Source organism: Misgurnus anguillicaudatus, chromosome 21 (genome assembly GCF_027580225.2).
Source record: "Misgurnus anguillicaudatus chromosome 21, ASM2758022v2, whole genome shotgun sequence".
In the NCBI taxonomy this organism is placed as follows: domain Eukaryota; kingdom Metazoa; phylum Chordata; class Actinopteri; order Cypriniformes; family Cobitidae; genus Misgurnus; species Misgurnus anguillicaudatus.
The window spans coordinates 36,678,469-36,690,536 of NC_073357.2; positions in this window are offsets into that span (position 1 = coordinate 36,678,469).

A 12,068-nucleotide genomic window follows, 5' to 3' on the forward strand; every position below is an offset into this window, starting at 1 on the left:
TTAATCAAATATTTGTGACTATAACACGAATTTCCGTGAGATCATGTTGAAAATATGTGTAGCTTTGAATTATATAATTCTGACTGACAGGATGAAATAAGCATCCTGCTTTTTTACCATTATATACTGTACATTTAGCAGACACTTTTTAACCAGAGAAAATTGCAAGAGGGCCTTATACATTTAAAGCTCACATAACACACGCTGTTTCTGCATTTCTGATGTTAATCTGGAGTACCTATAGAGTAGTATTACATCCTTTATATCTCCAAAGAGTCTTTAGTTTAATCAGATTTATAAAAGAAAGATTAGCTTTACCAATTCTTTCCGATAATCTATAAAAAAAGAAGAAGGAGGAGTTACTACCGCGGGAGGAGTGAGTACGAGTCATGCAACACTATACAACACTGTTTAACTTATGATTCACTACATGTTCGTGTCATTTATATAATAAGACGGAAGTCTTACCGCATGTAACTCATGACCCGGTTGAGACTTTTCAATGAAATCCAGCGCATCAAATACACATGCAAAACTCTGCTGCTACCCAGATAATAAACTGTATCCTTGTTTCCATAATGCTGACTTTCTTCTCCTTACATCCAAAAACACACTTCTTATTTCGTGCCATTGTTGAGTTTTGAAATTAAACAAAGCTGTCGCGTGATATGATGTTTGCGAGTTCTAGCGTCTCCCGCTGATTGATGGGTGGACGGGGTTTTATGGGGAAAGTGCCCATATAAAGAAGTAATACGTATAGAAAACCCCTGAAATGTCAGCTGGACCCGTAATCAAAAAAACGTTCTGAAACTTGTTCGAACCCTGGCCAAGTGCATTCGGCACCGAAATTCTCTGTAACGCCCAACTGCTTTTTTGACACTTTGTCTACATTTAGCATGAGGAAACAACTCTATAACTGTGTTAATAAGTCAGAATGCATGAAATACCATTGAACCACCCCTTTAATAAATACTTTTATTTATTTGAAATTTAACCCACAATCTTGGAATTGCTCTACAGAAACGTTATAGATTAGTTTTATTATAACCTTACTAAGCTTTTAATAGCATGATGAACAGTTCACAACTGGCCTATGCACACACACATCTTAGTCTAAGTACAGAGAAAGATATGTGTCTCAGAGGACCATTTCTTGAGCTTGACTGGGTGTGTGCACGTCGATACAGGTTGATGTATGATGTATGTGTTTTTGGTACCAGTCAAAAACATCAAATCAAAACTGTTTTTTGAGAGCCATGTGATTCTGCTGGTGAATGAACAAGAAAAACCTCTCTATCTAATGGACCTTTACTTTAAAATATTTCACCAGTGCAATCTGAATAAAATAATGATGATTCTCATATACCTCAATACCAACTGTTAAGAAATAAGAGGATTTCTCCCTCTTGAAGTCTGCAATGAAGTCTGTTATTAATTCTGAACAGTGTTCTGATTTTAACAATCCATGTAATAAAAAATTCGTACACCAGGTTGAGTGCAAACCCGTGTCTGATGAGTGATGTACAGACAGAAGAAAGGATATAAATATTATAACATACAGGTGAGGAGGGAATTGACTTTCTAATGCTTGTGGTTTTAGATCATTCTAACAGCAGCTGCAGGTTGTAAATGTGTGCTTGTTTATTATTTTAACATGAAAAAACCCTTTAACATTGTCATTTTCCTTTTTTAGAGTGTTTACATCATCACATCCTGTCACCTGCTTTTGATAGGTGATGTTATATTCTCTGACAAGCTTGTGTATCAGGGTTATCACATTTTGTGGTTTAGGGATGGATTATTGTACAGTAACTAGTTGAATAGTGGAGTAGTTATCGAACAACTGACTAGTGAATTAGTGAGTGACTAATCATGTTTTTTACAGCATAGCACTCTAAATTATGCTGGGTTATTTTTAAAGCCAATACTGGGTAAATATTGAACAGAACACATGTTGGGTTATAAATAAACCTATGCTGGGTTGTTGTTGTTGTTAACCCAACCATGACTTGAAACAACCCAGCACTGCATTGAAACAACCTACAGGTTTACTTATTATTTATTTATCTCAATTAGAGATGAGTTGTTTTAACTTATAAAATATAGTTGAAAGATGTCAACTTCATTTTATAAGTTGTAGTAACTCATCTCTTGTCAAAATAAATAATAGTAAGTTGACATGACTTGAACTTGTTCAGTTGACTCAACAAAAATCATTTTTGGTAACACTTTACTTGAAGGGGTGTTCATAAGACTGACATAACACCTTCATAATCATGGCATGACACGTGTCATGAACGTGAAGAAGATGTTATGCACGTTAATGAGAACTGTCATTAAGTGTCATTTGTTCAATTATGTCATTTTTAATAAAAAGATGACATTGTTTAAGATGTCTTTGTTATGACAACTTGACATTAACAAGACAACATAACTGACATTTTTACCAGTGGTACAAATAAAATTTAGTCATTAAGTGTTAATACTCAAATAGTTTTATAACACCGTCATAAATATTTTTCTTGACCTCAACTACAAATATAATTTGTCATGAAAATGTCATTAAGTGTTAATAGTCTGTCAAATAATTTTATAACAACGTCATGAATATTCTTCAGTTCATAATGTTTTTTTTTAGTTTCCTCCAGGTTTTTAAGAAATAAAATCCAGTAATCCAATAATAATAATTAAAATTGTTAAAATTATTTTTTATTGCATTTAGAGACTGATTCACCTAAAATTAAATGAAAACAGTACAATAATGGGTTTTAAGCCATGCATTAGATCCATATAGCTGGACAAACAGTTAATTACATTAAATTAATTACATTAATTAAATGTTTTGTTCATTTTCTCTTATGTGTCAGACAATTTCAGAACCCTCTGTGTGAGGAAGAACAAGTTCTGTTAGTTATCAGTTTTTTATATAATCTTTTGACATGTCTGTGGCATTTTGTTATGGTATTTAAAAATATTTGACATAGTAGTAACACTTATTGACATTTTAATGTGTACCACTATAGTTGAGGTCAAGATATTTATTATGCTGTTATAAAACTATTTGACAGAGTATTAACATGTAATGACATTTTAATGACAGTTTAATGTAATGTTAACTCATAAAGCTAGGTAGTTTCTTAAGTTTGATAATTATTCTGCTATATGTCATGTTTATAACTGATTTATGACAAGTTATGAAGTATTGATTTATGTCAAGCTATCATAACAAAGACATCTCAAACAATGTCATCTTTGCATTAAAAATGACATAACTGAACAAATGACACTTAATGACAGATGTCATAAACGTGCATAAAATCTCCTTCATGTTCATGACAAGTGTCATGTTGTGATTATGAATGTGTCATGTCAGTCTTATGAACACCCCTTCAAGTAAAGTGTTTTTTACAGTGCAGCAGGATGCACAAATTTACAGAATACCGTATTTGTTGAAATACAAAATATTTCTGTTTTCTAAATTTGTGCACCGTAAAAAATTCTTACTACACTGTAAAAATTATGTTAATCACCATCATTCTGCTATGTGGAAGGAAAATATACACTGTATGATATTATATATTATGCTCTCATCCCTACACTGTAAAAAATGTCTGTAGAAATTACAGTATTAATGGGTATTACTGGCAACTAGCTGCCAGTAACTTGCTGTAATTTACTGGCAACGTTTTGTTCAAAGTTAAATGAACATGAAACATTTAATGACTTTATCTTCTACAGTAAGTTACTGGCAACCAGCTGCAAAATTACAGCAAATTTTTTAGAGTGTATACAAGACTGTAAATATGTTTAAATTGTTGAAAGTTTTTTATAAACTTCAAATCACACAGCATGACACTATTGACTTGCTTGACATTTAATTCAGCTACTCACATTACTGTGTATATTCAGTAAAAACAGTCAGCAAGTTGAAGAGTATTGTTTGAACCCTGAACATTTAACTTTGAGAAAATAAGGGATTATGACAATATGATATAAATGCTGCCTGTATTACAACACAGGAGCAATGTTTTGGTGGTGTAGTAGGAATAATGTTGCTAGTCTTTCATCAAAGAAACAATGATCCTAAAAGAGAGAATTTATAATAATGCCAGCAGTTTACAAACGCCTTAAATGACACAAGTTGTCCCGACTGAGAAGTGCTTCCAGACAAACCACACATACAGAACACATAAAAACACTGCTCTATTGTTCACAGTCACTTTGGTTCCCGTAAAGTCACACAATGACACAAAGTTGTGGGTTCTAATCATCATTCCAATTTACCCTCAAGCTCCTGGTCTCCTGGCTTTAAACAATCCTTGTTCTTCTGGATGAGACTATACCCTTTCTGATGCTAAAAAAGGCCTTCATTTTCCAATTCGGGAGACACATTTTATTTCACACACGCAAAGCCTCCATTCTTACAGCATATGTGGATCATAGGTTTGGATCTGCACTTTATTATTATTGACCTAATTTTGCATGATATATTAAAGCTGCGGCTCGTGGTAGCTCATTTGACGTAGAGCATGCAAGAGGTGTGCAATGTGAGCACAGATCTGGAAAATGAGGCTGTACTGCTCGTGCTCATATTAGCTTATGCTTGCAGACAACTAATGTCCAGGGGATGGGGTAGATTAGCTGGCAATTCATTATAGCCTTTGTGGGCATAAAACCGTTTATTAATTGACATTATTGGAAAACTTTATCATGTTGGTTTGAGTTTAAATTAGCCCTTATTGTTACGGTACATTATAATGCATGTACTTCTTGTGCACATGCAATCTGCATCTTTCAGCCACAGAAATGTTACCACTTGTGTTGTGTTTAACATTAGTTGTATTGGACATGCATTGCAGGGACAGTGCTTTGCATTGCTCTGGTGTAATTATGTCATTTGTAGTGATTCACAGGATGTCCCCAGTTTAAAGTTCTCTTGTGGTGAGAACAAGTCAAGTCAACGTGCCACACTGGTGAGGTCTGATAGAGAGAGACACATCCAATATAGTGTGGTTATCTGATGACTGGTCTCTTTTCTGCCTTTTGTCTCTCTCTCTTCTCTTCTCATAACTGTCTGTCGGAATTTAAAAGCTAATTGGGTGATCCACCGGTGCCATTAAGATGTTTCTGTGTATATGGCCAAAACCAATTGTATTTCCCTCTTTTTTTAGCAGTAGGGTTGTGTATGTGTGCATGTTTAAGAAGAATACACACCTCCACATGGCTATGTGCGTACATGAGGTCAGTTGCTCCACTTTCAATATTCAAATGTGCGTGTGTAATGTCCAGGTGTGCATTTCTTTCTCTCCGAACCTTTGATCTTACCGTAATGCAGATACTCTCATTAATATTCTGCGGGAGGCAAAACAGGCCATCAGGTGCGATTTGCTATTTGTTTCAGCACATCTGAGACACAGGCACATCAATACAGTACATTTCAACCCTAACAGGAACAACTGTACTGCTTTCATCCCTCTCCTCGGGTTTCCATTGTCTGCTCAATAATGAAAAGCAATTAGGTGAGTACACAAAGCCCAGCGGCCATGCTGGCTTTTGTCTCTATTCCGTCCACCTAATCCGCAGTCAAATTTCTCTGTGTTTATGGAAGGGGATGAGATTCTTACATATCCTCTGGGTCACAATCAGGACAGAGTCTGCCAGGCCGTATTTCCCATTTTGTCCGTGCTTATTTCCATCTAAATGAACGTGTTAGCCGTAACAGGTCTGCGCGCGAGCGTACGGGCACCGTCGGAGCCGGTCGTCTGAAAGCTGAAGGATATGAGAGAGGGCAGCTCAGATTGTATCTGTGGATAAATTATTCAGAGTTCAGCTTCTCTATCCAATGACCCCACTAACAGAGCACAAATTATTTAGCAAGCTGCCAGAGCGACAGCGACGCTACACACGTGAAGCACGGCCTCCATGAGCAGAATCACGGGCATACGAGGCCACCCGGGGGAGATGGAGAGAGAGAGAGCCTTATACATATTCATCCACTGCATCAGCTCACAGATGCTCTGATTTCCCATTGTCGCTAATGTCCTATTCTCCCCAAGCATCAGGTTAGAGTAAAAGCCTTCATTAACACAGCCATCTAAATAAAGGTAATTCTTGCCTTACTTTTTAGTTTGCCTTAAGCCGGCGGTCTCCGTTACTCTGAAAGAAGAGATGAACGAAGACATTCCTGTAGCAAGTGATAAGATGATAGCAGTGGGACTTGAACTTGTTCAGGGTTGTTTAGGGACACTGGCACAAAGTACTCTCATGGATGTCTCAGGTGTCGACTCTGTACCCAGCGTTCAACACCAGCACCTCAGAGCTGACGCATGCCAAGGGTGGTTCTTGCAGTGTAGTCATCATTTCAGCCTAATTACTATGTCTCCTAGTATTACAGTAGAGATTCAGTTGGCACACTAGTGACAAAAGTAAATATTTGAGATAATAAGTGCGTTTTTGGTCAATTGAGTGAAAAGCTGTGTTTTTGTACATCCTTTATCTAAAGCGACTTACATTGCATTCAAACTATACTAAACATCTTATCAGTACACTCTCAGAAATAAAGGTACAAAAGTTGTCACTGGGACAGTACCCTTTCAAAAAGGTACACCTTTGTACCCAAAGAGTGCATATTAGTACTTTGAACTGACAAAATGTACCTTTAAAGGTACATATTTGTACCTAAATGGTACATATTAGGACCTTTTTTAAAGGGTACTGCCCCAGTGACAGCTTCGTACCTTTATTTTTGACAGTGTATGTTTGTCACTGGAATTCGAACCCCCAGCCTTTGCTTGTTAAAGAAATAGTTCACTCAGTTTAAAAATGAGCCCATTTTCAAGCCAGCTTGTGTATATAACTTTCAGCCAAACTTTCAAAAAATGAATCCAGTGGGTTAAAAAAGGATTTGTATTTTATTTAATTATTGTTATGTTTGTTTAATTGACGACTCCATATCTGTATGTAAGACGATTATTGGTTCTTGTGTGTCTTGTGACGGCATGTTTCATCATGACACTTGTGACGACTAGCACGAGACATATGAGAACCAATGATTGGCTCACTACCAGTGTGGATTCACCATGCCACTATCTGTCTGTCTGTCTGTCTGTCTGTCTGTCTATCTTTTACATGCTCTTTCCTGTGTTGTTAACAGTCATTAATGCTTAAAGGTGCAGTGTGTAAATTTTAGCGGCATCTAGGGGTGAGGTTGTGAATTGCAACCAATGGCTCAGTCCACTGCTCACCCCTCACTTTTGAAACACATAAAGAAGCTACGGTAGCCACCACTGGACAAACAGGTCACTGTCTGAGACAACTTAGTAAAAAAAGTTTGTCTGTTAAGGGCTTTTGTAGAAACATGGCGGCCCAAAATGGCGACTTCCATGAAAGGGGACCCTCGGTGTATGTAGATAAAAACGTCTCATTCTAAGGTAATAAACACATAACGGGTCATTATGAAAGGTCTTTATACACACCCCTGATAATATAGTTTTGAATATTATTTTGCATTTCTGTCAAAAGATCCTTCTAAAAATTACACACTGCACCTTTAATACAAAGGATTTATCTGAACTCTTTACAGCCCAGACTGTGAATAGTCCATGTTTGGTCCACGTGCGTGCAGTAGCAAAACCATGAGCTCAGTCCACAACTGACTGCATAAGAAATATAAACCAACCCGGTATCACGAAATTATGTACATAGAGTCACGTAATTTTATGAGTGTTTCCGTGACACTGACACATTTTTCTGCTTTTTTACGTGAACATGTCACGTATTTGTTACTCAACTGTTTTGTCCTATTTTCAAAACTTTGATGCTTCGGTTTAGGGTTAGATTTGGTGTTTGCGTTAGGATATCACTTTAAGTATTGGTTTATATCTTTTTTTTCATGATTTATATTTTATAATTTTTGATTTTTAAACCTGGCATTAGGGTTAGAGTTTGTTTGGGTAAGAATGTCATTTTATGTAAATCTAACACAGAAATATGTGACATGTTCACGCAAAAATGCAGAAAAACATGTCAGTGTCACGGAAAACACTCACAAAATTACGTGACTAGGTACGTAATTTCGTGATAAACATAACCCTAATAATCTAAAAAGCTTCAAATCAATATTGAAAATGGCAGTTTCTAACTGAAAGATACTGATCTGCTGTTGTCATTAAAACAAAAATGATAAAAAAAGAAAGAAAGAATGTAGTTAGAGGTGTTGGAGTGTGGTATAGCATTAGGTCTTGATCTTATTAGCAGTGATTGGTTTTCTTAGACCTCACACTTGGTTAAAGCTGTAATTGCCTCTGGCAGAAATGGGCCTGTAACTGTGGTGATCGGGGAGGAAAGTGTCATGCCTTTGTTTGCAGCAGCCACCACATGGTGTTGTGTGTGGCACCAGCTTTAGGGAGATGATGGTTATAACTGTGGTACTGCCTTTTAAAATCATTTTAATAGGGAGTGCGTTTCACAGGCATAAGCTTTGAGGCTTGAGAAAGCAACATCACAGAGAGGTTTAGAAGTTCAGCCCAAGAGAGAAGCACTGAGTTAAGGATAGAGAAAGGCTGTCACCTGGTGTTTACCTATTGAATTACCGAAAACAGAAAAATTGCCTCACACGGACCACTGTGAAAATAAAACATAAAATAAATTCATATTTAGTATTCAAGCCTGCTCAACATGCTAATTTTCCAAATGATATTATGTACAAAATAAAAAAAACAGCCACACAGAGGACAAGGATTGAAAACATTGGATTTCATTAGTATTTCATCGTCTTATTTTATGAATATAGACAGAACTTAAGGGCCTCAAATAGTGACGTCACGGGCAGTGTTCCTTTACTGTATTTTTTAATATAGAGCTTAGTTTAAAAATATGTGTTAACAAAAATAAATTACATATACAACTTGTTAAAAACTAAAACAAAAAACAAAAAATGTAAGTAACAATGTTTTTTTTTTTTTTTTTTTGCAAATTGATTACCATTTTTCTTACCTCAGTTTTATTACAAATAAATGGTTCCTGTAATGACTTCATGGTAAATATGTGGTTACTATGGTTTTATTACTAATGAAACTGAAAATATGGTTACTATATGCGTAATTTTCATAAGGGTGGCTGAAAATTAAATATTTGCGTGACCTTTAAATGCTCCTCCTCGTGCTGAGCGTCATTAAGTAATGTTTAGGCAAAAGCAGTCGACTGTGGATGTCTCTCGTGTGGAAGGCGACTGTCTTTGCCTAAATCACACTTAAGAGCAGCTTTAACCAGACGAGCTCGTCGTGTCCCCACTGCGTTAAGTGTCTACTTTAATTTAATTCAATAATCCCGATAAATGAAATAAATCCCTTTTGGGACACCCATCTTTGGTTAGCGAGATAATGTGAAATGAGGTTCGGAGAGAAAAATTAGGACATTATGGTTGATTGAGCTTTAACAAAAAGCAGAAATATTAATACCGAGATATGCTTTATGTTTATAATTTTAGTTTAATAAATGGGCGCATCCGTGTGGAAAAAATAATCAGAAGGAAAATGGAAGCGAGTAGATTGTTAGGGCTTAGTTTGGGAACGAATTAGCATTTAATCCAATCAATGCAAATTGTTTCACTTAAACTTTTCATTTTATTTTGTGTCATGACTTGTGCTTTGTGTTTTAACAGCGGATGAAGCTAAGTGTGCAGTTTACTTGTTGCCTAATAAAAACAAGGGCATCCTGGATTTCAAAATAAGGCATAATTTTGGAGGGATCAGGGAAATGTGAATGCTTTCATCACTGAGCTCTCTGAGATAACTTTGAGGTTATTGGTAATAATTTTCTTATTCTAAATCAGAATAAAACATTCTTTTGTCTATGTGCATGTGCTTTAATTTCTCCTTATATTTAACAAATACACATAATCCTATTTATGTCTTTTACCAAGCCTACCTCGCATAGCCTACATCATTTTTTAATATTTGTTGCGTTGTTAAGGCTGGGTTATGCCATATTGCGGCAAATCCATAATGAAAAGGACAAATGTGAATAAGAAAATAAAACTGCTTTATTTAAAAACTAACTGTGCTAATAATATAATGATACTTATTTTAAGGTAAAATAAAGGGCATAAAATTCAATAATCTGCAAAGTATTAAGGATGTTCATTACATGAATTTGGCATATTAATATGATCATCTGTAGGCTAATAAAAACAGATAACGAGGAAACATTAAAACCAGCTTATAAAAATAGTATAACTAAAGTGCTCATGCTCGTATTGATAAAATATATGAGAAAACTCGTGCCTGCTGAATTTTGTGCTTTGGTTCCTACTTTCGACTTTGTTCCTAGGAATTTCTTGAAGCTGACAATTGATTGTTGTATTAGGGCGCCCTCTTGTGTCTACAAACCTCTCTAATCATATTAACCATAACTGTTCAATATTCTGAATCGGTCATATTAAGCAGTATTTCCATTATTGGGCATTATTTCCGCTATTGATTTAGACTGGCAAATATTAACGAGGAATAAATTAAACTGCTTTGTTATTTATACATCTCATCTTCCCTCAGCGTCGACAGGTGCTCTCTACTAAGTATTATTGAATGAGCTGTCCTTGGGCATCTGTTGTTTCACCAGCCCTCAGAGGTAATCACAGTAATGGACTACGAAGGTTTCTACATACGCACATAAATAAATATGTTTCCAAAGAGACTTGCTTATTGACTTTCTCGCTAATCTATCGCGTGGCTGCATTTGTTGATGGAGCTGAGGAAGTGCAGCGGAAGGGACACGTGCAGATCGATGCCTGCAGCCAATCAGAGCGAGCGACACTCACGGCGTTCGCTTATTAAATTCCGGGATCATCCTCTGAAGCACGAAAAATATAGGTTACAATGGAAATGCAAATTTGTGGAGATTATTAAAAATCAAAGACTAATAATTATTTTATTATTATGATGATGATGATGATGATGGTTATGATGACAGACAGATTCTTAATTATCTGATTTAGCTTGTTGTCCTATATTAAAAGCATGTCTTGCCACAGAGTCATACACAGACATAAAGAAAGCTTTACATGACATACGAAGTGTTCCATACATAAACGTTCGTGAGTTTACACAAGGGACATTTGTTCAGATCTCTAATTTACTCCTGTTTAATATGGTGACTCCGAGACCTCGATAAGTCACAGAGCTTTCTCTATTCCTGCTTTTGAAGGTTGTGGCAAAGTTCTCCACGATCCTGTCTGAACCTCATAAGAACTCATCTGCTTCAAGACTGACAGCTCAAGGCTGCCTTTTTGGGATAACCCCTGCTGCTGAGCAATATTCATAAATTTAATTTTCAATCCTCTCTGCCTTTTATTAGTTTGGGTGTTATTAAATGAGATTGCTTCATCTTAATATATATCCAGCGCCAGAGAACGTGTCTGGGAGCCGGTACTCAAATCCAATAACATGGCCTGTACTTAGTGCACGGCTCTAATAAATGGTGGCGTGTGCAATGCATATGCGGACACAGAGCCCACATTACGAACTCACTCATTTACACACTGCAGGCAATAATGCATATTCTAAAGAAACTGCTTCCCTTTGAATCTAAAAAAAGAAGCTTGCTTTTCAATGAGATCATCCAACCTAAAGAGACAACATCTAAGCACTGGAATGATTTTGGCCCTGTTCTTGTAGAGTCTGATTTTACAGATACTGTTATTCTGTGTACAAATCAGATGAGATTGTTCTTAAATAGCCATACATAAATATAACCAACTAACAACAGCAAATTAAAGGCTTGCATGCTGACTACACGCAATTTAATTTCATGATTATCATTAGAGCCTATAGAGGTGTAGGCTTCTAATGCTGTCATTGATTTTGCCTGCTTTTAGTGTTGACCAAATGTTAAGCTACAGGGCAAGTGGCAACAAAACCTTAATTTAAGTAAACCCTAATAATAGCTGTAAGGATATCACCTCCAAAGGTTTATTTGTGAGTTTACCTGGGAGTGGTAATGATTATTCCACTCAATGCTGAAGAAATTGTACAAAGCCACATTATCTTAAATTACACTGGAAAGTACTTGAG